At 40.3% G+C, this 23098-nt stretch overlaps 1 long non-coding RNA gene across 2 annotated transcripts in view; it reads left to right on the top strand.

Annotated features, from left to right (window-relative positions):
• LOC140699834 (uncharacterized) overlaps positions 1-19286 on the top strand; it is a 38648-nt gene extending 19362 nt beyond the window's left edge. For both annotated transcript variants that reach the window (XR_012078079.1, XR_012078078.1), the window contains 3 exons: positions 8814-8924; positions 9455-9598; positions 19079-19286. This is a non-coding gene — a long non-coding RNA (uncharacterized lncRNA). The remainder of the gene's footprint in view (positions 1-8813; positions 8925-9454; positions 9599-19078) is intronic.
• Positions 19287-23098: the final 3812 nt, after the last annotated feature.

The following is a 23098-nucleotide window of genomic DNA, read 5'->3' as shown; positions in this document are numbered from 1 at the left end:
GCCCTTTTTCAAATAACACATATTGCTTTGTATCTACCATCAACAGCATATGAGTTGGGTTTAGTGATGGCGTTATCACCCACCATATCCTTGCACAGGTCTCCAGGCTGCCCTTTGAGAGAGAGAATACTGCCAACCTTGAATGTTTATAGTACCAGGGGCCAACATGAGTGTGGCTATGTGGAAACAGATAATTAGAAGGTCTTACTTCTGAGTTATCATTCTAGTTTCATTTCAACCATGGTATTCAGGACTACCAAAAATCAGCAAAGTGTCCTAGTTGGAGTTTCAACCTTCTTCTTCCTTCCATCCTCCAATAGAAGCAGTAATCCAAAGGCAAAACACACATAGAGGAGAAGAAAGTGAGGCAAGGCCTGAATAATCCAGCAAAGGAGTAGTGGCCCTGGAAAATCTGAAGTGGGCTGCATTTTGCAGTTTCTGAATAGCTTACTTGAGATTCCAAATTGAAATTCCCCCATGAGACTTAAGCCTCCCTGCCCCTCCTTTCTTGGCATACCACTCCACAGGCCCAGATATTTGACTTTAATAATTTTAGCACAAAGCTTTACTACCAAGGAGTGATCTTGGCTGAGCCTCAAACCACAGCTCCTTCCAGCTGGCCAGGTCTCCAGAGGGAGTGCCCTGCCCTATATGAGCTGTGTCTTCATCTTCCTGTAATGTCAGACTCAGGCATTGCAGACACTCTGGTTGGTCGTCCCCAGGTTCTCCCTGATACCACATCCTCTGTGACCTCTCTGTGGCATTTGGCAGTGCTCACTACTCTCCTTGGTTTCAAGGACTCCCTCTTTGGCCTTCTGCTCTTTCCTCATAAACTCTTTTTTTTTTTTTTTTTACCACAGGGAGGCTTGTGGTAAAATTCTCTCCAAGAGATCTAGTTTTGCATCATGGTTCTTCCTAGCCATGAGACTTTGAACAAGTCACTATTATTTGCTGAACCCTAGTCTCATCATCTGTAAAATTTCAATAAAACCATCCACCTGAGTGGTCTCCAAACCTGACTGCTCTTTAGAAGTACCTGGGAACTTAAATTCAGATTCCCAGGAGTTACCCTAGACCCACTGAATTTAGGTTTGAGAACCCTTGACCCCCATCTCATGAAATTACTGTGGGGTTTAAGTGAGATTACGTATATGAAATGGTTATCACAGTGCCTACTGTGCATGCTCAATAAATGGTGGCTCTTGGAAGTAGCAAGTTTTTTCATTCATCCATTCAGCAGTATTTACTGAGTACAAGGCACTGGACTAGGTGCTAGGACTCTGCTTCCATTGAACTGGAATTCTAGCAGGAGAGACAGATTAAACAATTACACAGTTAATTGTTAATTGTAATTGTGACAAGTGCTCTGAAGGAGAGTACACGTTGCTGTGGGGCATATAACAAAAGGCCTGACTGATGATGATGATTCTAAAATCCGTTTCCAATTTCCAACTCCATTATACTCTTCTGTTTTTGTTTTGTTTTGTTTTGTTTTATTTGTCTTTTTTTTTTAATGGAGTTATTGGGGGTTGAACCCAGGACCTCGTACATGCTAATCATGCACTCTACCACTGAGCTATTTCCCTTCTCCCTCAAATTTCCAACCCCAAACCCACATATCCAACTGCCTGTTGGACATCTCCTCATAAATGCTGGCTGCTCTTCAAGTGCTATTATCTAAAAGTGAACATATCATCTCCCTCTAGCCTCTCCATCTCAGCCCACTTCTTGATCTTAACTTTTCTGTCTCATCTGTTCCTCTGCTTACTGTGTGACTCAGCAACCTCACTTCTGAATATTTAGCCTAGAAAACTGAAAACTTACATCCACAGAAAAATTTCTATATGAATGTTCACAGCAGCTTTCCTTATAATAGACAAAAACAAAACCAGCCCAAATGCCCTTCAATAGGTGAATGGATAAACAAACCATGATAGAGCCATTCAGTGGAAACGACTCAGTATTGAAAAGAATCAACTATTGATGAATAATTCTTAGCAGTTTGGATGAATCACAAGGGCATTATGCTGGGTGAAAAAAATATTACATATTATATGACTTCATTTATGTGGCATTATGGAAATGACAGAATGATTGAGGACAGATCAGTGGTTGATGGGTTAAGGCTGGGGGAGGATGTGATGATAAAGGGGTAACATGAAGGTTGTTTTGTGGTGACAGAACAGTTTTGTTACTCAGATCTATACACGTGATAAAAATGCATAGAATGAAAGAAGACAGAGAAAGAGAGAGAGAAACCAAGAAACCTAGTGAAATCCAAGATCTGTAGTTGAATTAATTTGTTGTGTCAGTGTCATTTTCTGGTCTTGATATTGTACTAAGATTATGTAAGATGTTATCATGGAGAACAAGCTGAGTGAATGGTACTGGGAACTTTCTGTACTATTTTTGCAACTTCTTGTGGGTCTTAAAATATTTCAAAGCAAGAAATACTTCTTTGAAAATCATATACATGGAAAAAATAGGCAAATGTTCTTTGGAGATACATGCTGAAGTATCTAGGTTTGCAATGTCATGATTTATATAACTTACTGTCAGGTAGTTTGGCAGAAACAGTACACACACACACACAGATGGGCAAGATAAAGCAAATGTGGCAAAAAGTTAACAGTTGGTGAATACAGATGTCCATTGTGTTAGCCTTGCAACTTTTCTATAGGTTTGAAATTTTTCAGAATAAAAAGTTATGAAAATTGATTAATACGTATATAGATAGATATCTAGATAGATAAAGTAAGCAAAAAAGAATATATCAGTCAAATCTGGGATTGAACCAATGACCTTCAATCTAAGGTTCTACCAACTTTGTCTAATTATGAAGTCCTCTCCCCACTTCCTGGCCAACGATAGGAAAATCCTGCTTGTTCGAGAGTCATAGAAAAAGGTCAGAATTTGTTGGAAGTATTTTAAGTGCTATTCTGAGTCCTTGATGTTACCATAGCCATTTAACAATTATTTACTGAACCCTGGCTATGTGCCTGCTGCTGGAATTATAACAATAAGTATAGCTAGAAGTGTCACTTTTCTTAGATTAATTAAATTTTTAGTAAATATAGAATCATATGCATTTTATATACTGTTCTACAACATTCATTTTTTTACTTCATAAGTTATAGCCATTTCCCCACATCAGTTATATAGATCTATTTACTTCTTTTTACAGTTCAGTGTGGTGTTCAGTTATGTGGATGTGATATAAGTTATTTAATCAGTCTCTTGGACTTTTATATTATTTTTTAGTTTTTCTCTATTAAAAATACCCTGATTTTTCAAAAAGAAAGAATAAGATAATACATTACCTGAGTGAAATACAGCCTCCAGCTCTAATTTGCTTTAACTAGTCAACCAACCAACACTTATTGAACACCTACTGTGTGCCCAGGTACATGTTTATGCTGTTTGTGTAGGAGAAGACATGAGACATGGTCACTGCCTCTAAGGAGCTTATGATTAGTTGAAGAGTTATGGTTAATTTGAAGTCCTAACTTACGGACTACATAAAGCTGTATGTATTTGACTGCAGACCATATGTGCTAAATACTTAGAGGGAAGTCCGCCCCTTTTCTGTGTCTGGTTTTACACTCGTGATATTTGTTCAGCAAAGTTTCTTCAGTCCCCATGAAAAGATGCTTGCATGAGTATATCAGTAATGCAATTGGGGAGGATAATGCCCCAGACTTTCTGGAGAAGGGAGAATTTTTTTTAACAAAGACATGTGAAAGAACATGACATCAAGCTACGTCATACTCCTGTTTGTCCTCTGTCCATAAAAATTAAACTGTTTTTATCTACAAGAAAAGATAAAAGAGCTGTGAGTCCTTTGGTGTGGCTCAGTTGATGTGGTTGTAGTTTTGCTCACAGATTGGTGCTTACACAATTTTGTGTTGCATTGTTTGATGCACAGCCTTTTGTCCCCTTTCACTTGTTCCATATGTTTGCTTAGGGATTCCTTGGTGACCATTCTTACTTAAAAATAAAATAAAAGTGAAAGTTTCTATGTTTTGCCTTTAGCAATCTCTCTATGCTTGGGCTGATCCAGAAAGCTGTGTGTTTGTATACTTCTCTCTCTCTCATCCTTTCCCCTTTCCCAGAATTAGCTCTTCGTTTACCTATTCTAAATCTGAGTTTAGGCAGACTCGGAGTTGCCGGGCCCCAGGAATAGGAGAAACAGGGAAGCTCGCCCACTCTTACACTTCAGGACCTAGGACAGCTCCCCAGCCTTCCTGGTCTGGGTGCCTACTTTTTAGTCCTTAAAGAAAGTCAGAATGGAATCAAACTTGAGAAACCATTTGATCCACCCCTCCTTCCCCACTCCACCCCCTGCCTCCGCCTTTCGATGATGCCTAGAGAAAGGATCCCACTCAGCAAATATTTCAGGATTATAAACTACCTGGCTGTGGGAGACACAAAGGACTTGGAGGGCTCCCTCTCCCCCAGCATTTTCTATGCGTCTGTCTGCTGATGCCTAAAAAATTCCTTCAGTTCAATTCAGCAGACTTCTATGGATCAGGCTTTTTCCTACCTAGAAAGAGATGTGGCCTAAATACAGATATGCTGTGGGAAGGGAAACAAGGTGACTCCAGTTTGAATGAGAAAATAATGCCTCCTAAGGGACTAGAGGAAAAGAGAGCACAAAGCGTTGGGAGCCCAAGAGCAGCTGGAGAGGAAATGGCAGGGTGAAGTGGAGAAAAGGGGCATTCAGAGAAGTCTGGGGTCTTTGAAGTCAGGCGTGGAGAGCTTCACGCTGCTCACACCAGTATACCCTGAACAGAGAGTCCAAGGAGAAGCCTTGCATTTTCTTAAAATGAGAAAACAGAAGCTTGTTGTCTCTTCTTCCAAATACACATAGCAAGACTCACTAGACTCATTTTCAAAATATAGTTATGTAATGATTTACTGCATTTTGTCTTCATTGTTCCTCAACAAACTTAGAAAGGGTTTTATTTCATACATTTTCCAAGTGAATAAACCAAGACATTGAGAGTTGACACAGCTGGAAAATGACAGAGCTGGGTCTTGAACCCAGTTTCCCTGACTTCAAGCTGGTATTCTTTCCATCACAATGTATCCCTAATAGGGTCTTTGTGTGTGTGTGGTACATGAATTTTACTGTTTTAACCATTTTAAAGTATACAATTCAGTGGCATTAAGTACGTTCACAGTGCTGTGTAATCATCACAACTATTTATTTTTAGAACTTTTTCATCACTCGAAACAGAGACTCTGACCCATTAAATAATAACTCCCCCTGTCCCAATTCCCTGAGCCCCCAGCCTCTGGTAACTTCTATTCTATGTTCTGTCTCTTTGATTTTGACTATTCTAGGTACCTCATATAAGTGGAATGATACAATATTTGTTCTTTTGTGTCTGGCTTATTTTATTTAGCATAATGTTTTCAGGGTTCATCAAGTTGTAATGGGTACCAGAACTTCATTTCTTTTTATGACCTGATGGGGTCCTGTGGTTGCAAAGGACAAATTCACTCAGGCCACGAGAAGTAACGAGGGGTTATTGTAAGCAACCTTATAGAATTAAGGAAGACAGAAATCTCAGCCACGAGGCTAGAAGTTCAGGAGTAGCCATATGGCTGGGCTTACTGGGGATTATAAATATAGTTTGGAATCTGATCAGCACAGCTCTAGGGACCAAAATATCTCATTGCTTCTGTAGTGGCAGGAATTTGCTGTTTCCTGATGCTTAGCCCGTTTGCCATCTTAGTAGTCTGCTTCCCCAGCTTCTGTATGGTCTGGCACTACCTACTTCTTACTCTATGAAAAGCAAAGCTCAGGCTCTTGCTGACTCCAGGGTTCTACCACTTCAGCGATATGCTGTCTTTTCTCCCTCTGTGCCCTTCATCTCTGGTGACTGTTGCCAGTTGACAAACCTTATCCCATGATCTGATTCTCTTTTTTGGTTGGCCTAGTTAGTCTCCAGTTGTCTCATACCATACCACCAAGCCACCTGCCTGCCCAGAAATTAGCTGCCTTCGAGTCAAGCATCTTTCTCTGCCCTGATCACTTGTGGCCAGGGTGCTAAGTCCAATGCTATTAAATATGGCTCTTAGTGGTAAAGACCTGCCTCTCTCAGGAGGAAGTTGAAAGCCCAGCAGGCAGTCACCCAGAGAAGACTTCATTCTTCTTCATCAGTTCCCCCACCTCTTTTATGGGGATGTCTTTGCACTTTAACCCTATGGCCTGCATCTACTTCTGTGACTTCTCAAGTCATGGAGCAGAGGTGTAAATGTTTGGGTTGATGTGTACTATGCAGATATTTCTGTACTTATTTTTAGATTATACAGGCATACCTTGGAGATATTGGGGGTTTGGTTCCAAAACACTACAATTAAGTGAATATCACAATAAAACAAAAAACACAAGAAAGTGAGTCACATGAATTTTTTTATTTCCCTATGCATATAAAAGTCACTTTTACACTCTACTGTAGTCTATTAAGTATACAATAGCATTATATCTTAAAAACGTACATACCTGAATTAAAAAATACTTTGTTGCCATCATCTGAACCTTCAGCAAGTGACAATTTTTTTTTTTTGCTGGTGAGAGGTTAGAAATATTGTGAGAATTACCAAAATATGATGCAGAGACATGAAGTGAGCAAATGCTGTTGGAAAAATGGCACCAATAGGCTTGCTCGATGCAGGGTTGCTACAAACCTTAAATTTGTTTAAAAAAAAGAAGAAGGAGAAGACGAGGAGGAGGAAGAAGAAGAGGAAGAAAAAAGAAAGGAAGGAGGAAAAAGAAAAAGGAAAAAACCAAAACACAGTATCTACAAAGCACAATAAAGTGAAGCACAATAAAACAAGGTATGCCTGTACAAATAATTGCCATATGGTAATACATAGTTTGGAGTTGCTTGAAATATCCCTAGCTTATGTCAAGCTGCCCACTTACAGTTTCTGAATGGGGTTGTTTCTCTTAAGACTGACAATCTGTTTTCAGTTCTCTTGCCAAATCTGCAGTAACAGGAAGATACTCAGAACACAGGGTACACTGAGGTGTTAGCAAATCCATGAAGTGGATTCCACTTCCTATAAACTGTGGGGAAAATGCCCAGATCACAGGAATCAGGCCGGTCCTAGTTCTGTGACTGTGATGGAGAATGCAGTGCTCATGAAACAGCACATGGATAGCTCTCTTTCCTCTACAATTCCTTATAGCTAGGCTGGGGCATGAGACTAATCCTGCCAAAGGTCTGTGAGAGGAAGGGATACATGTTCTCCATAATTTCTCTTCCTAGAAGGTATAAGTTGGGTTGGCATAATGCACAATAGCAGACTAGATCCCTGAGTCATCATCTAGAATGGGGTGCTGCCCTAAGGGGGAGGTCTCCTGGCCTGCAGAGGACTTTTTGTGAGTCGGAAAAAAAGCTCTATGGGTTAGGCCCTGGAGACTGAGGTTTGACTGTTACTGCAGCATAGCCTTGTGTCCCCTTGACTGGTACATTCACTAACCAACAGTGTGAGCTTGGGAAGGTAACAGGGTCCTCAGATCTCATCTTCTTCTTCTTCTGAAACCTAAGACTTGCCCCAGAGAGTCTCAAAGGTCACCTTCTAAGATTCTCTGATTCCTAATTGACCCGTTTCCTGTTGACTTTTCCTAGGCAAGGTTTCTGTCCACTTCTTTCCATTCTTACTGTCATTGGGATATATTTTTTCTCACTTGAGCCATTCCAAAAGCCTTCTAATTGCACCCCTCAGTGTCTCCAGGCTCTTGCATTTCAGCCTTCCTACTTTCTCAATAGGTATTGAATCACTTTTGTTCTCAAAAGCCTTCACTAGCTTCCCACTGCCTATTGAACAAAGTCCATGTGATATCTGGCATTTGAAGTCCTTGATTGTCTACAGCCATACCACCCTGCACACCCCCAGTCTCATCTGAAGTCCTTGATAATCTGTGGTTGGTTATTTGTGCAGAATTCTCTCACCCTAACTGTACTGTGGGCTCATGAGATTCAGTACCATGCAGGTCTGACTCAGTTTATAGCCTCCCACATAGCTAATGACTGTTGATATGAAATGTCTAATATCTCCAAACTAGGAATGAAACTCCAGGAAAATGATAGAAACCACCAAATGAATTTCAGTGGTGATGTTTGCCAGCAGTAGCATGCCTATGTTTTGCATTATGGAAACATGCAGAATATGTGTATGTTAAAATGCAGAATACGTGTATGTTAAAATCCACATCCCAGGTTGATTGAAGACTATCTGAAAGGCATTGTGCAGTAAGGGAGGAAAGGGAATTACAAAAGATGTGTAAGGCAAGGTCTCTGCCTCCCAGGGGATGAGGGGTACGAAGGACATGTGTGCAGGAAGCAGTCTGCTTAGAACAGCAAAGGAGTCCTTGAAGTGGCTTCCTGGGGACTGCAGCAAAGGGAAGCTGGTTATTTGGGCTGGCCCTGGTGAAGCCCTCCTTCAAAGAAGTACTGTGACTCAGACCCCACTGGCTTCACCCCTAGGGCACAGGGGACCCCTGTTGGGTGCAACATAGGCAGAGGGGAAAAAAGGAGGAATTAGAAAAGAGGAAGGAAAGGGGGAGAGAAGGAAAGTGAAGAAGAAAATGGGAGTAATGGAAGTACATTACCAAAGAATCTAACATTTACATCCTGTCTCCTAGTTCAAATGGCATTTTCACAAGAATCCTGTGAGGTGGCTATTAATATTTTTATCTTGCTGATGATAAATAGAAGGAGAGGTCAAGGGACTTGCCTAAAATTTACAAATTCAGGCTTCTAACATATAACCTTGTACTGTGTTCTCCATTGTACCAGGTGTCTCTCCAACTAGAGAAAGTACCTCAACTCCTGTACCATGAAATAAATTGTGACAGTAATGGATTATGACCCAAAGACTGAAATAAATATCTGTGAGCCCATACTGAGGTAATTAAAAGTCTGAATAAGTAAATAAGTGGGGAAGAAGGAAAGAGGAACAAACCTCCCTTACAGAAGAATTCTAATTAATACATGTGAAAGGAATGAGAGAAACAGAAAATCATGATTAGAGCACCACAGTAATAACTGATTCAGGCAAGATCTACTGATGAAGCTAACAGTGGTGAGCAAAGCTTTAAGGAGAAACATGATATTTGCACAGCCTCAAAGTATAGACCCCACAATATTTAATTATCTTGATGTTAACATTTGTCCAAAAATGCTTTGATACTTCTCCCTGTACAAGGTAAACTTTCATTCTCCTCCCCTTAAATGTGGGCTAGATTTAGTGATAGATTTCTAATGCATACAGCAGGAGCCAGCAAAGAACCAGGGAGGAATTATATTGGTCTCTGTGAGCCATACAGTCTCTTTCACAACAACTTACCTCTGCTGTTGTAACATGAAAGCACCCACAGAAAATATGTTTAAAAAAATTGAGTGTGGCTGTGTACCAATAAAATTTATTTACAAAACAGGCAGTGGGCTGGATTTGGCCTTCTAGCCATAGTTTGCTGACTTCTGGAAGAGCATACAGAAAGGAAAAAGAGTAACTTCGCAGTGGAGAAACACACGCACTACCTCAACTGACTGAAGAAGAAATGGAAAATCTGAATATACCTGTAAGTAATGAGATTGAATTAGTAATCCAAAAAATCTCTTAACAACAAAACCTAGGACCAGATGCTTCACTGGTGAGTTCTACCAAGTGTTTAAAGAAGAATCAACACTAATCTTTCTCTTGCAGAAAATAGAAGAGAGAACACTTCCTAACTCATTATATGAGGCCAGGATTGTCCTGATACCAAAGCCAAAAATAATACATAAAAAGAAAACTACAGACCAATATCCCTTATGAATACACATGCAAAAATCCTCAATGCAATACTAGCAAACTGAATGAAGCAGTACATGAAGATTACACTTCATGACCAAGTGAGCTTTATCCCAGCAATGCAGTGGTGGCTCAACATATGAAGATCAAACAATGCAATACACCACATTAGTGGGATATAGGACAAAATCTACACATGATCATTTTAGTAGATGTAGATGCAGAAAAAGTATTTGTCAAAATCTAACACCCTTACATGATAAAAAACACTCAACAAACTAGAAATAGAAAGGAACTTTCTCAGCCTCACTAAAGGCATCTACAGAAACTCATAGCTCACATCATAATGGTGAAAGACTGAAAGACCAAAGATCAGGTAGAAGACAAGGACATTCACTCTTTCCATGTTTATCCAACATGTACTGGAAATTCTAGCTAAGGAATTAGGCAAGAAAATGTAATTTAAAAGCCTTTAGATTAGAAAGGAAGAAGTAAAACTACCATTCACAGATGGCATGATTTTATACATGGAAAATCCTAAAGAATCCACAAAAAAACTATTAAAGTTACTAAGCAAGTTCTCTGAGGCTGCAGGATGTAAGATTAATGTACGAGAATCAGTTGTATTTCTATGAACCAGCAATGAACAATCTGAAAATTAAAAATTTAAAACTCCCCTTACAGTAGCATTAAAAAGAATAAATACAGTTGATCTTTGAACAATGTGGGGGTTAGGGGTGCTAACAGTTGAAAATCCTCATGTAACATTATAGATGGCCCTCTGGAGTTTTTACATCCACAAATTCAACCAACTGTGGATCATGTAGTACTATAGTATTTATTGGAAAAAAATCCGTATACAAATGGATCCATGCAGTTCAAATCCATGTTGTCAACTGTGCTTAGAAATACATTTAACAAAAGAAATTCAAGACTTACACACTGAAAGCTATAAAACATTATTGAAAGAAATTAAAGAGGAGCTAAATAAATGGAAAGATATCCCATATTCATGCATTGGAAGACTTAATATTGTTATGATTGTTATACTCCCTAAACTGATCTACAGATTTAATGCAATCCTTATCAAAATCCCAGCTGCCTTTTTTGCAGCTCAACATGGCCAAACTGATTCTAAAATTTACATGGAATTGCAAGGGACCCTGAATAGCCAAACCAATCTGAAAAAGAACAAAGTTGGAGAACTCATGGTTCCTGATTTCAAAACTTATACAAAACTGTGGTAACCAGAACAATGTGGTACTGGCATAGGATAGACATATAAGTCAATGGAATAGAATTAAGTGTCCAGAAAGAATCCCGTTAAAAAAAAAAAAAGAATCCCATATATCTAAGGTCACTTGATTTTTTTTTTATTGAATTACACTTGATTTACAATGTGTCATTTTCTGGTATACTGCAGTGATTCAGGTGTGTGTGTGTGTGTGTGTGTGTGTACTTCTTCAGTCTTGAATCTCAAGACTGTTAATCCCAAACTTCTAATTTATCCCTCCCCTTCTTTACCCTTTAGTAGCCATAAGTTTGTTTTCTATGTCTGTGAGTCTGTTTCTATTTTGTAAATAAATTTATTTGTGTCACTGTTTTAGATTCTACATATAAATGATATTACATGATATTTGTTTTTCTCTGTCAGACTTACTTCACTTAGTATGATAATCTCTAGGTCCAACCATGTTGCTGCAAATGGCATTATTTCATTCTTTTTTATGGATGAGTAATATTCCATTGTTTATCTATACCACATCTTTTTCATCCATTCATCTGTCGTTGATGATATTTAGATTGCTTTCATGTTTTGGCTATTGTAAATAGTGCTGCTATGAAAATTGGGGTGCATATATCTTTTCAAATTAGAGTTTTCTCCAGATACATACTCAGGAGTGGGATTGTAGGATCATATGGTAAGTCTATTTTTAGCTTTTTAAGGAACCTCCCTACTGTTTTCCATGGTGGCTGCACCAATGTACATTCCCACCAACAGTACAGGAGGGTTCCTATTTCTCCACACCCTCTCCAGCACTTATTATTTGTAGATTTTTTGATGATGGCCATTCTGAATGGTGTGAGATGATACCTCATTGTAGTTTTGATTTGCAGTTCTCTAACAATTAGCAACATTGAACATCTTTTCATGTATGGTCACTTGATTTTTGACAAGACCGTTCAATGGGGAAAGAATAGTCTTTTCAACAAGTGATTTTGGGACAACACTATAGATGCATACATAGGAACAAAGCTGACCTACATTCATTTGCTAGCGTTGCCCTAACAAATTCGATAGACTAGATGGCTTCACACAACAGAAATATATTTTCTCATAATTCTAGAAGCTGGAAGTCTAAGATGAAGGTGTTCGCAGAGTTGATTTCATCTGAGGCCCCTCCCCATGGCTTGTAGATAGACATCTTCTCCCTCTGTTTCCATCTGGTCTTTCACTGTGTGTACCTATGTTCTTATCTCCTCTCCTTACAAGACCAGTCATACTGGATTAGGGTCCACAGCAATGATGTGATTTAACCTTAGTAACTTCTTTAAAGATCCTATCTCCAAATACAGTCACATTGTAAGGTACTGGGGGGTAGGACTTCAACACATGAATTGGGGTGGGGGGCGCACACTTCAGCATGTGGGGGTGACCTTGGGAGCCCAGCACAGAGCACCACAGAGATTCAAAGCAACCAGCTCCTTGCAGGAAGAAGCGGAGATGTGTTTTCCAGAGGGTTTTCATCAGCCACACATGTGGCAGTGACAGAGGCGGCAGCTCCCCAAAACAGGTTTTCTGGTGAATGGAAACGTGTCTTCCATTCTCTGTCCTTAAGGCAATTAGAAACAACACCGGCCCCTTTGGTTTGTGTGAAACCAGGGATGCTGGACAACTCAAGGGAAGAAAGGGATATTGGACTTTTTGTTCATCTGGCATGAGGGTGAGCAAGCTGGTTTTCTTTTGAAAAGTAGAAGAGATGTGACCTTATCTGTCTCCTGGGCTGGAGATCCTGGTTGTTTCTGGTCACACTGGTTACTAACAAATTAAAACTGGGCTTCTGAGAAACAATTGCCTTATATCTTTTGTCATTATTTCTTTCCCTGTTTCTTTGGAGAGCAGGGCTAGGATAGTGGAGAATTGGAATCCTAAAGTGAACAGAAGGGCCCTCAAACTTCAGAGAGGACTGCCCCTGTGTATCTTAGTATCCTATAAAATGTGACCATGTGCCCTTCCCGCTCACCACAGATAAGTGATTTTCTCATCATTTGAGACAGTTTTCTTCCCAGCCTTTCCATCCTTGTTGCTTTTTTTCAGTCCCTATATTTGGACATATGCTGAGTGTTCTGTAATTAATGTTTAGTGATCCATCATTTCTATTGCTCAAATAAATTAATTAGGATGGATTATTCCTGCTCTAGGAGCTCATGATTAATGACTTGGTGCATTTAAAGTGTTTCCTGGACACGCAGGCAGTGTCAGGACCTAGGCATTCAAAGGCATTTTCCTCTTTTGTTTCTTCATTTAGAAGGATGTATTCCCTCTTTCTCATAAAAATAGGTTCAAAGTCTTAGGTAGACCATAGCTACTCCTTCAGAGATTCTCTCAGAATTCGGGCTTTTGTGATAAGGACAGAAATCAGTCTTAAACTGAGCTTCCACCCAGGCTTGTAAAAAGAACAAAGGTTTATTTTTCCTCCCACTTCTTTGTTCTAATTCTCTATTCTGCTTTTGTAAAATTTAACTTTTTCATTTTTCCCAATCTTCAAATATTTTAAAAATTATTATTCACAATTTTCACTTTTAATAGCTGCATTATAATCCATCAAGTTGATACAATTTAGTCATTCCTCAGTAGCTAGACATTTAGGGTTATTGTTCTCCAATATTTACCACTGTAAAAAACATTGCACTGAATATTTTTTCCATTTTTTTCCCTTCATTTCAGTTATTGACTTAAGGCAAACTCCCAGAAGCAGAATCACTGTGTTAAAGTGTACAGACATGTGTTATGAAATTGTCTTCTAAAGTAGTTGTGCCAGTTTATCATTTGGAATTTATTAGTATATTCATTTTACCATACCCTCACCAACATGGAGCATTATAATTTTAAAACTTTGCTAACTAGAATATATATATTTTTATTTTTGACTTTTTATTTTGAAATATTTCAAATCTTCAGAAAAGTTACGAGTAATACAATGAACACTGGATGTCCTTTCCTTAGATTGCATTGTTAACATTTTGCCATATTTGCCTTTTTTTGAAATTTTTATATGCATTAACATTTTTTTCCTTGTATATTTTTTTTTATTGAAGTATAGTCAGTTTACAATGTTGTATCAATTTCTGGTGTACAGCACAATGCTTCAGTCTTTCATGAACATACATATATTCATTTTCATATTCTTTTTCACCCCAAGTTACTACATGATATTGAATATAGTTCCCTGCGCTTACTGCATGAATTTGTTGTTTATTGCCATATGTGCTTTAACTCTTTATACAAACATATATACATACATACACCTTTTCCTAAACCACTGAGTTAGTTGTAGGCATCCTGATACTTCACTTCTAAATCCTTCAGCAAACCTCTCCCAAGAACTTGGATGTTCTTCCACATAGCCACAACATAATTATCATTCTTGGGAGATTTATCATTGATATAAAGCTACATTTGATATTTATCCATATTTTAATTCCCCTGCTTGTCCTTTGTAGCTGTTTTTGTTTTTTGTTTTTAGATCATACATAGCACTTGCTGACGCATCTCTTCTAATTTCTTTATTCTGGAACAGTTTTCCGTTTTTTTTGGTATTTTTTACATTGATTTTTTTTTCAGCCTCCAGGCCAATTGTTTTGTCTTTGATTCTTTCCTCATGTTTAGATTCAAGTTAGAAACTTAGGAGAGGAATATCACATAGACAGTATTGTCCCTCCTGGTTTCTCACATTTGGTTTCATCATGTTAAAGCCTTATATTTGTGATAATTTTGATGTACAGTTATTATTTCCTAAGAAAGACAGTACCCTCCAAACTAGTGCATGAGATGAATCAGGCTCTGTCTAATAGGAAGGGAGAGGGAAGTAACACCAGTTGAGCACTTACTCGTTCCAAACACCATGCCAAGGGTGTTTATGGAATTAATCCCATTAAACCCCCATAACAACCCAGGGTGAATGAGAATGAACCCTCATAACAACCCATGTGTGAATTATACACATTTCATACATATGGAATCTAAGGCTTAAAGAAAGGACCAAGTCACATTTCCAAGTTCCAGAAACTGATGGGGCTTAATTTTAACACAGGTCAGTCTTACTTTAAAGCTCATGTTTATTTAACATATTATGTATGCCTTCTTAAAACCATGTTCAGAATAAGATGGAATATCCCCCCATGGACCTGTCCAGCATGAGGTAATCGAAGGACGTCAAGTACAAGGCTCATACATCACCACTCACCATTCCTCACTCACGGCAGACATTGCTAATCAAACCCACCACAGAGCTCTCTAAGTCCAGGTGTTTTCAATTCTTTCCCAAGTCGCTGTTCCAGGCAGGTGCTAACGATTGAGAGGAGTCAGTATGGGAGATGAAATATAATCTGTGGATTTGTAAGCAGGCACACATGGGTTCAAACCCATACTCTACCACTTAACTAGCTGTATGACTTTCTGAAGCTCAGTTTTGTTACCTATAAATTGAAATATATGTATTTTGCCATAGAGTTGCATTAGAATTATCACGAGGGTTGAAGGCATGTTTGTAAAAGAACCCAGAGTTCTACCTGGTCCATATTAGGCACTCAAAAATGTATAGCTTTTGATGATCAACTTTGCTAATCATAAGAGAAATGCAAATCTAAACCACAATGACATATCACCTCACACCTGTCAGGATGGCTATCATCAAAAAGACAATAAATAACAAATGTTGTCAAGGATGCAGGAGAAAGGGAACCCTCGTTCACTCTTGTTGGGGGTGTGAATTGGTACAGCCACTATGGAAAACAGTATGGAGGTTCCTCCCTCCTTGGTTCAGTTTATTTCTAGGTATTTTGTTGTTTTTGATGCAATGGAAATGTTTATGCCAGTTATAAAATTCTGGTTTTTGAAGTAAAAAAAAAGTGAATGAAGGGCTACAAATGGCAAAATATCCTTCTTTCTTATGGGTGAGTTGTATTCCATTACATATGTATGCTGCATCTTCTTTATCCATTCATCTATTGATGTGCACGTAGGACACTTCCATAGCTTGGCAATTATAAATAATGTTGCTGTTAAAAAAAAAACAGTATGGAGGTTCCTCAAAAAACTAAAGATAGAACTACCATGTAATCCAGCAATTCCACTCCTAGGTATATATCCAAAGGAAATAAAAACAGTAATTCAAAAAGAGACATGCAACCCAGTGTTCATAGCAGCATCATTTATAGTAGCCAAGATATGGAAGCAACCCAAGTGTCCATCAACAGGTGAATGGATAAAGATCACACACACACGATGAAATACTACTCAGCCGTAAAAAAGAATAAAAATTTGAGCACCTAAATATATAAAACAAATACTAACAGACATAAAAGGAGAAATTGATGGGAACACAATAATAGTAAGAGACTTTAACACCCAACTAACATCATTGGACAGATCTTCCAGACAGAAAATCAACAAGGCAACAGAGATATTAAATGACACAGTAAAACAGTTGGACTTAGTTGATATTTTTAGGACATTACATTCCCCTCAAAACAGAATATACATTCTCTTCAAGTGTGCATGGACCATTCTCTAGGATAGGCCACATATACGGATACAAAAGAAGCCTCAACAAATTTAAGAAGATAGAAGTTATTTCAAACATCTTTTCTGACCACAATGGCGTGAAACTAGAAACCAACCACAGGAGAAAAAAAAAGAGAGGAGAAAAAAAAGAGAGAGAGAAGAACGACTGCATGGAGACTAAACATGCTACTAAAAAAACAGTGGGTCAACGATGAAATCAAAGAAGAAATGAAAAAATACCTGAGACAAATGACAATGAAAACACAACCACACAAAATCTATAGGATACAGCAAAAGCAGTCCTAAGAGGAAAGTTCATAGTGATATAGGCCTTCCTAAAAAAATTAGAACAATCTCAACTAATCAACCTAGGGGGAGGTAGAGCTCAAATGGCAGAGCACATGCTTAGCATGCACAAGGTCCTGGGTTCAATTCCCAGTACCTTCTCTTAAAAGTAAATAAATAAGTAGACCTAGTTACCCCTCCTCCCCCCAAAAATTGAATAAACAACCTAACCTACCACCTAAAAGAATTAGAAAAAGAAGAACAAACAAAACCTAAAGTCAGCAAAAGGAAAGAAATAATAAAGAAGAGGGAGGGAATAAGTAAAATAGAGATTAAAAAAATAGAAAAAAATCTATGAAACCAAGAGCTGGGTTTTTGGAGAAAAAAAAAAGAAGAAGAATGAAATGTTGCCATTTAAAACAACATGAAGGGCCCTGGAGGGTATCATGAAATAAGTTAGACAGAGAAAGACAAATACTGTATGTTATCATGGATATGTGGAATCTGAAATATAAAACAAATGAATGAATATAGCAAAACAGAAATAGACTCACAGATATAGAGAACAAACTAGTGGTTGGAGCAGTCAGAGGGAAGAGGGGAGGGCCAGGTAGGGGTAGAGGATTAAGAGGTACAAACTACCATGTATAAAATAAGTAAGCTATGAGGATATATATTGTACAGCACAGAGCATATAAAATATAGCCAATATTATATAATAATTTTAAATGGAGTATAATCTATAAACATTTTCAATCACTGTGTCATACAGCTGAAACTAGTATAATATTGCAAATCAACTATTTACAAAAAAAACAAAACAAAACAACGGCAACTTTTAAGGAGCCCGTCCATAACTTCAGTTCATGCTCTGGAGACCCTGGGAAACATTAAGAAAACCAGGAAATAATATCAAGGAATCAAAGTTGGGAGAGAACTACACACAGAGATAATTAAGTACAAGTTCTGTAGTGGTTAAAAAAAAGTATTGTGCTGTACACCAGAAATTGACACAACATTGTAAACTAACTGTACTTTAATAAAAACAAATTTTTTTTAAAGGTTGGGGTAGGGGGTGGAGGAGAGCTTGGAGGAGTGTTCGCAGGTGGCCTTCTGGAGGTGGCAGGATCTGAACAGGTCTGATGGAGTTTTAGAGTTTGAATAAGCCGCGGGCGGGGAGGTGGTGCAAGTGAGCAAACGCAGTGAGAGAAAGTTAACAGTGCAGAAAGGAGACCTACCCGTTTGGAGCGTGGAGTTGAGCCTGGCGAACATCTCAGGATAAGGAGTCTTCAGTTGAGAAGGAAAAGCCCGCCCAGGCAGAAACCCTTGGTTTCCCTTGGGTTGCCTGTAGGCCCCGGTCTTACCCAATCAGCCCCAAAAAGCACCCGGGAGATTAGGGACGCTGCACGGTTTTGGGTTACCACCAGGGGGCAGTATGGCCAAACGGCTCAGAACTCCGGTTCATTTAGAACTTTTTCTGAATTCCTACTTTGTACGAAGAGCTGAGGTAGGAGCTTAAAAGTATCTACCTACCAATCTAGGGGTCTAACGTTTGTGGAGCGTTTTGCATGGAGATTGCAATGTACTTTTCCCTCGGTGATCTCATCTAATACTAACCACAACCCTGTGTGGTCTCCTTCTCCATGGAGGAGCTAACGGTGAGGGTTTTAAGTGCAAATAGACTATGAGGGACTCCGAATTTGAACTCAGGGCTATCATCTCCAACCCGTGTCCTCTGCTACAGCCTACAGCCTTTTGTCAAGGAGATAGAAGCATACAAATATTTAGCATAACAATGAGTTATATTAATACTTATTAAAAACCAATGGCTGAATTTCAGGTTGAGAAGGTGGAAAAGTTCTGGAGATGGATAGTGGTGATGGTTGCACAACAGTGTGTATGTGCTTTTGCCACTAAACTGTACACTTAAAAATGGGTTAAATGGTAAATTTTATGTCATGTATATGTTACCACAACTTAAAAATGGCAATTACTACCAATGTATATATAAAACATGCATTAGTAATAATACTTAATGTTAATATTAGTAGCTGTCTTTCTAAAGTGTTTGTGAATGTATTAATCATTTAATTTTCACAACCACCAACTGAGTAGGTACTATTATGATTCCCATTAACAAATAATTTCATCATTTGATCTGTTCTTCCTCCTTCTCTTCCTCACCACAACTTCCAGAATAGGCTATGCCCTGCACCTGACTAATCCAGGGTTGACCAGCATTGTAAAGCGTGGTGGGGTGGAACGGCCATGGTCTTTGGAGCTGACCGACCTGGAGCTCACACAGGCTCTGCTGCCTTACCAGCTGAATGTTCTGGGGGAAGACACTTCATCTCTCTGAGCCTCAGTTTTTTCATTTGTGAAATAAAGATAATAATAGTACCTACTTCATAGCGTGTTGTGATGAGCAAATAAGCTATATAAGTGTAAAATACTTAGCATAGTGCCACTACATGGTAAGTACTTGAGAATTATGGCCATTCTTATTTGCACATAGTAGAGTGTTCAGGAAATAATAAGTAAACAGAAGGGTGTGCCTTGAGAGTGCGTCAGCCAGCTCCTGGCCCTCCTGGGGACATTGGAGGGAGGATTCTCAGTCCCAATCAGTTCAGTGCAATCAGTCCAGGAGTCACAGGACTGGATAAGTTTCTTTGAGCCCATCTCCATCATTTTACAAAAGAAACCAAAGCCCAAGAAAGGGAGTGGTTTTGTGCAAGGTCACCCTTTGTGCCAAGCAGCCAGGAAGTTGCTCTGAGAAGCAGTCTGGTGTGGTGGGAGCAAGGCCTGGGTGGTGACGGGAGCTGCACATTAGCCAGCCTGGAGCCCCACCTAGAATACAGGTTATCATCAAGTCCCTCCCCAACACCGCTGTTTTCCAAGAGGTATTCACCTCTGCCCTTTCTCTGAAGGAGCGACCCAGAGGATCACAAAACTGGGAAGTCAGCAGTTTGTCCTAGCTTCCAGGGTGGGGAGCAAGGGGAGAGCGGCAAAGGGAGGGGCCCTGGGCACCCAGCCCTAGCAATACCTTTGGTTAATATTTCTTCTTTCTCCTTCCTTGGCCTGGAAACCAAGGGGAAGCCAAGCAGCAGCATGTGAAGCAAGATCCAGTGAGAGATGACTCAGCATCAGCACAGGCCTCAGAACCCCAGGGAGCCCCCCAGCCTGGATTCCGTGCAGGCTGGTGCACGCTGTGCGGGCCACCGTGGCTGCTCTGTTTGTCTCCTCAGGGGAGATTCTGTCTCCTAGGAGCCCAAGGACATCCTGGCAGCCCCCAGCCAATGAGTGGGTGGTAAAATCAGAGTCCTTGTTGTGGTTTGATCCCGGAATAATGTACTTTCCCTTGAACAAGCCCCTCATGTCCCGCCTGGATGCAGCTACCCACCCTCTCTGCAGGCTCTTGTCCTCACCACCTCCAGACTGGAATTTCCAGAACAGATGTCATCAGGGCACTCCCAAAAGGTGCATGACTGACTTAGAAATTGACCTTCAAACTCCTTAGCATGATGTGGTCCTGACAAAAATTTCTACCTCACCCCAACCCCAACTCTTTCCTCCCACCGGGTACCCTCAACTCTAGCCCAAGGATTCTCGGTATGAACTATGGACCACCTTCTTCAGAAACATTGAGGACACTTGTTTTAAAATGCAGGTTCCCAGGCCTACCGGATCCTTTGCAGCTGGGGCCTGGGAACCTGCATTTTGATGATACTGAGACTGATTCATGTGCCAGCTGCCGTTTAAGAACTACTGCTCTGCCCAACCAGATTGTTAAGTTTCATGACTCTCTGGGCCCTCGATGCCCTTTCTCATGCTGTGCCTCTTCCTAGGATACCCTTCCTACACATCCCAGGCTGGTGCACTCTCCTCCTTCTTTAAGGTTCATCTGGAGTTTGCTCTTTCTGTGCTGCTTCCCCCAAATCTAGGTTCTTTTCTTTGTTGTCATGCAACCCCACTGCACTTTCTACCTACCTCTGCTCTAGAATTTTCATATTGCCAGGGTGTGGCTCCTTGTGCTTGTTTGTGAGCTCCGCAAAGACTATGATATGATAATTCATTTTTGAATACCCCAGGCTTAGCAGAGTACCTGGCGGAAAGAAGGCATGTTTGCTGAGTGCATGAATGAGACTAAGCCCCAGTCTAACTCAGAAAGGTAGATTTAACCCATTTTGTAGCGGATGGAGCCAGGTTCATCGTGCAGGTTTCCTGCTTCACAGTTTCGGTCTGCTATTTGATCTAAATATTTGGTCTACTCTGGGGGAGGCTACGATTAACGTTTTGGTGAGAGGTATTTAGACTGGCTATGAGTTAGGACTTAGAATTATTTTTTAAAATCTCAAAATGTGATTCTGTTTTAGGCCAAAGAACTGTTTTCTCTTGATCTGTTTGAGGATAGACCCACCAGACTTTTTCTCCACCTCAGAGTTGTTCCTAGGGATCATCCATCTCATAATTGCTGACCTTTTAACGAGTGCCATAACTGCCACCTCAGCCAGGCACACCCTGGACCTTGTCATGACTGCTTCAGCTCAGGCCAGAATTCCCTTGCCTTCAGCTTGCTCACTTCCCCCTCTCCCAGTTCACTTGCTTTCTGACATCATAACTCCCTGAGCTCTTTTCTGAGTCCCAGCCCACAGGTGGCCTCTTTTCTTCTTCCCCTTCCGCAGGGAGGTGCCCCTCCTCCTGTCCCAGGCAGTCCCTCACTTGGGCCCTGGACTCCATCCCTCCTGACTCCTCAGCACATCCTCATCTCCCCTCTTTCCTCCATTTTCAGTCTCTCCTCTGACTGTTGCCCTACCACACATAAACATAGTCAAGCTTCTCTCACCTTTGTGGCTTCCTTCCTCTAGCTATTAATTGGTCCCAGTTAAGGTCTGGAGCCAATTCCAATGTGTGGGGATTTATTTCCTCACACCTCCAGGCAATTCTTCAATACCAGCTGAGGCTCCTGCAATTCAACTCAGTTCTGACACTGTCTACCCAGAGGCAGCATCAGATCCCACAGGTGAAGGGCTCAGTCTCACAAACAAGACTGCCCAGCCACCTTCAGATGCCAGTCGAAAGCCCAGGTTGTTACCTGTGCTTCTGACCAGTTGGCTATAAACAGAGGTTCCCACATCCTCCTCCTTCCCTGTGTTTGATTAATTTTCCAGGATGACTTACAGAACTCAGAGACTCATTTTCCTTACTAGATCAGCAGTGTATTATGAAAGGATATATACCTCAGGGGCAGCCAAATGGAAAGAGATGCAGGGGGCAAGGTGTAGGGAAGGGGTGAAGAGCTTCCATGCCCTCTCCTAACACCCCACTCTCCCCAAACTTCCACGTGTTCACCAACTGGGAGGCATTCTGAACCTTGTTTTTGTGGGATTTTATGGAGGCTTCATTATATAGATGCAATTGATTGAATCATTGGCAACTGGTGGTTGATTCAACCTCCAGCCCCCCACCCCTGGGGTTAGAGGGTGGGAAAGTTCCACCCCTCTAACACATGATTGGTTCTCCTGGCAGCCAGTCCCCATCCTTAGTCATGGTCCAAGAGTCACCTCATTAATAAAAGACACTTCTATTTCTTTCATTACTAGAGAATTCCAAGGGTTTTAGAAGCTCTGTGCCAGAAACAGATGAGAACCAAATATGTATTTCTTATTATAAATCACAATATCACACCAGTCTTTCAAGTTCCCTTCACAGCATAGCTTATCAGAAGAGCAGGCCCAGTTTGTTACCCACTCACTCCTAACCCCGTTTCTGTCTGCCCACCGCCCCCTCAACCCCCAGTGGTTCTTCCCAAGAGCACAGCAACCTCCTAATGGCAAAATCCAATGAACAGTTTTTAGTTGCTACTTTGCCTACACTTTGTGTGGCATTTAACCATTCCTTTCTTCCTGAATCTCTGTTCTTCCTTGGTTTGCAAATCACTCTACCAGCCGCCTTCTTTCTGGGGTCCTTTTTCTATGCTCAAATGTCAGGAGTCCATACTTTCCCTTGTTTAGCCCTTTTATCTTCTTGTTTTATCTGCTCCCTCTGATATAGCTCATATAATCTAAAGCTGGCCACTTGTTATGCAAACCGTCCATCTGCGAACTTTAGTAAAGTGAGAGTTGTCGTGAAAATTACAATGGATGCTCATAAAAGGCCCAGCAAAGTGCCTCCTACAGAGACTCCCTAAATGGTAGCACTTTGTATTATTAATAATAA

Source organism: Vicugna pacos, chromosome 11 (genome assembly GCF_048564905.1).
Source record: "Vicugna pacos chromosome 11, VicPac4, whole genome shotgun sequence".
In the NCBI taxonomy this organism is placed as follows: domain Eukaryota; kingdom Metazoa; phylum Chordata; class Mammalia; order Artiodactyla; family Camelidae; genus Vicugna; species Vicugna pacos.
This window is presented reverse-complemented; position numbering and strand designations above follow the sequence as displayed.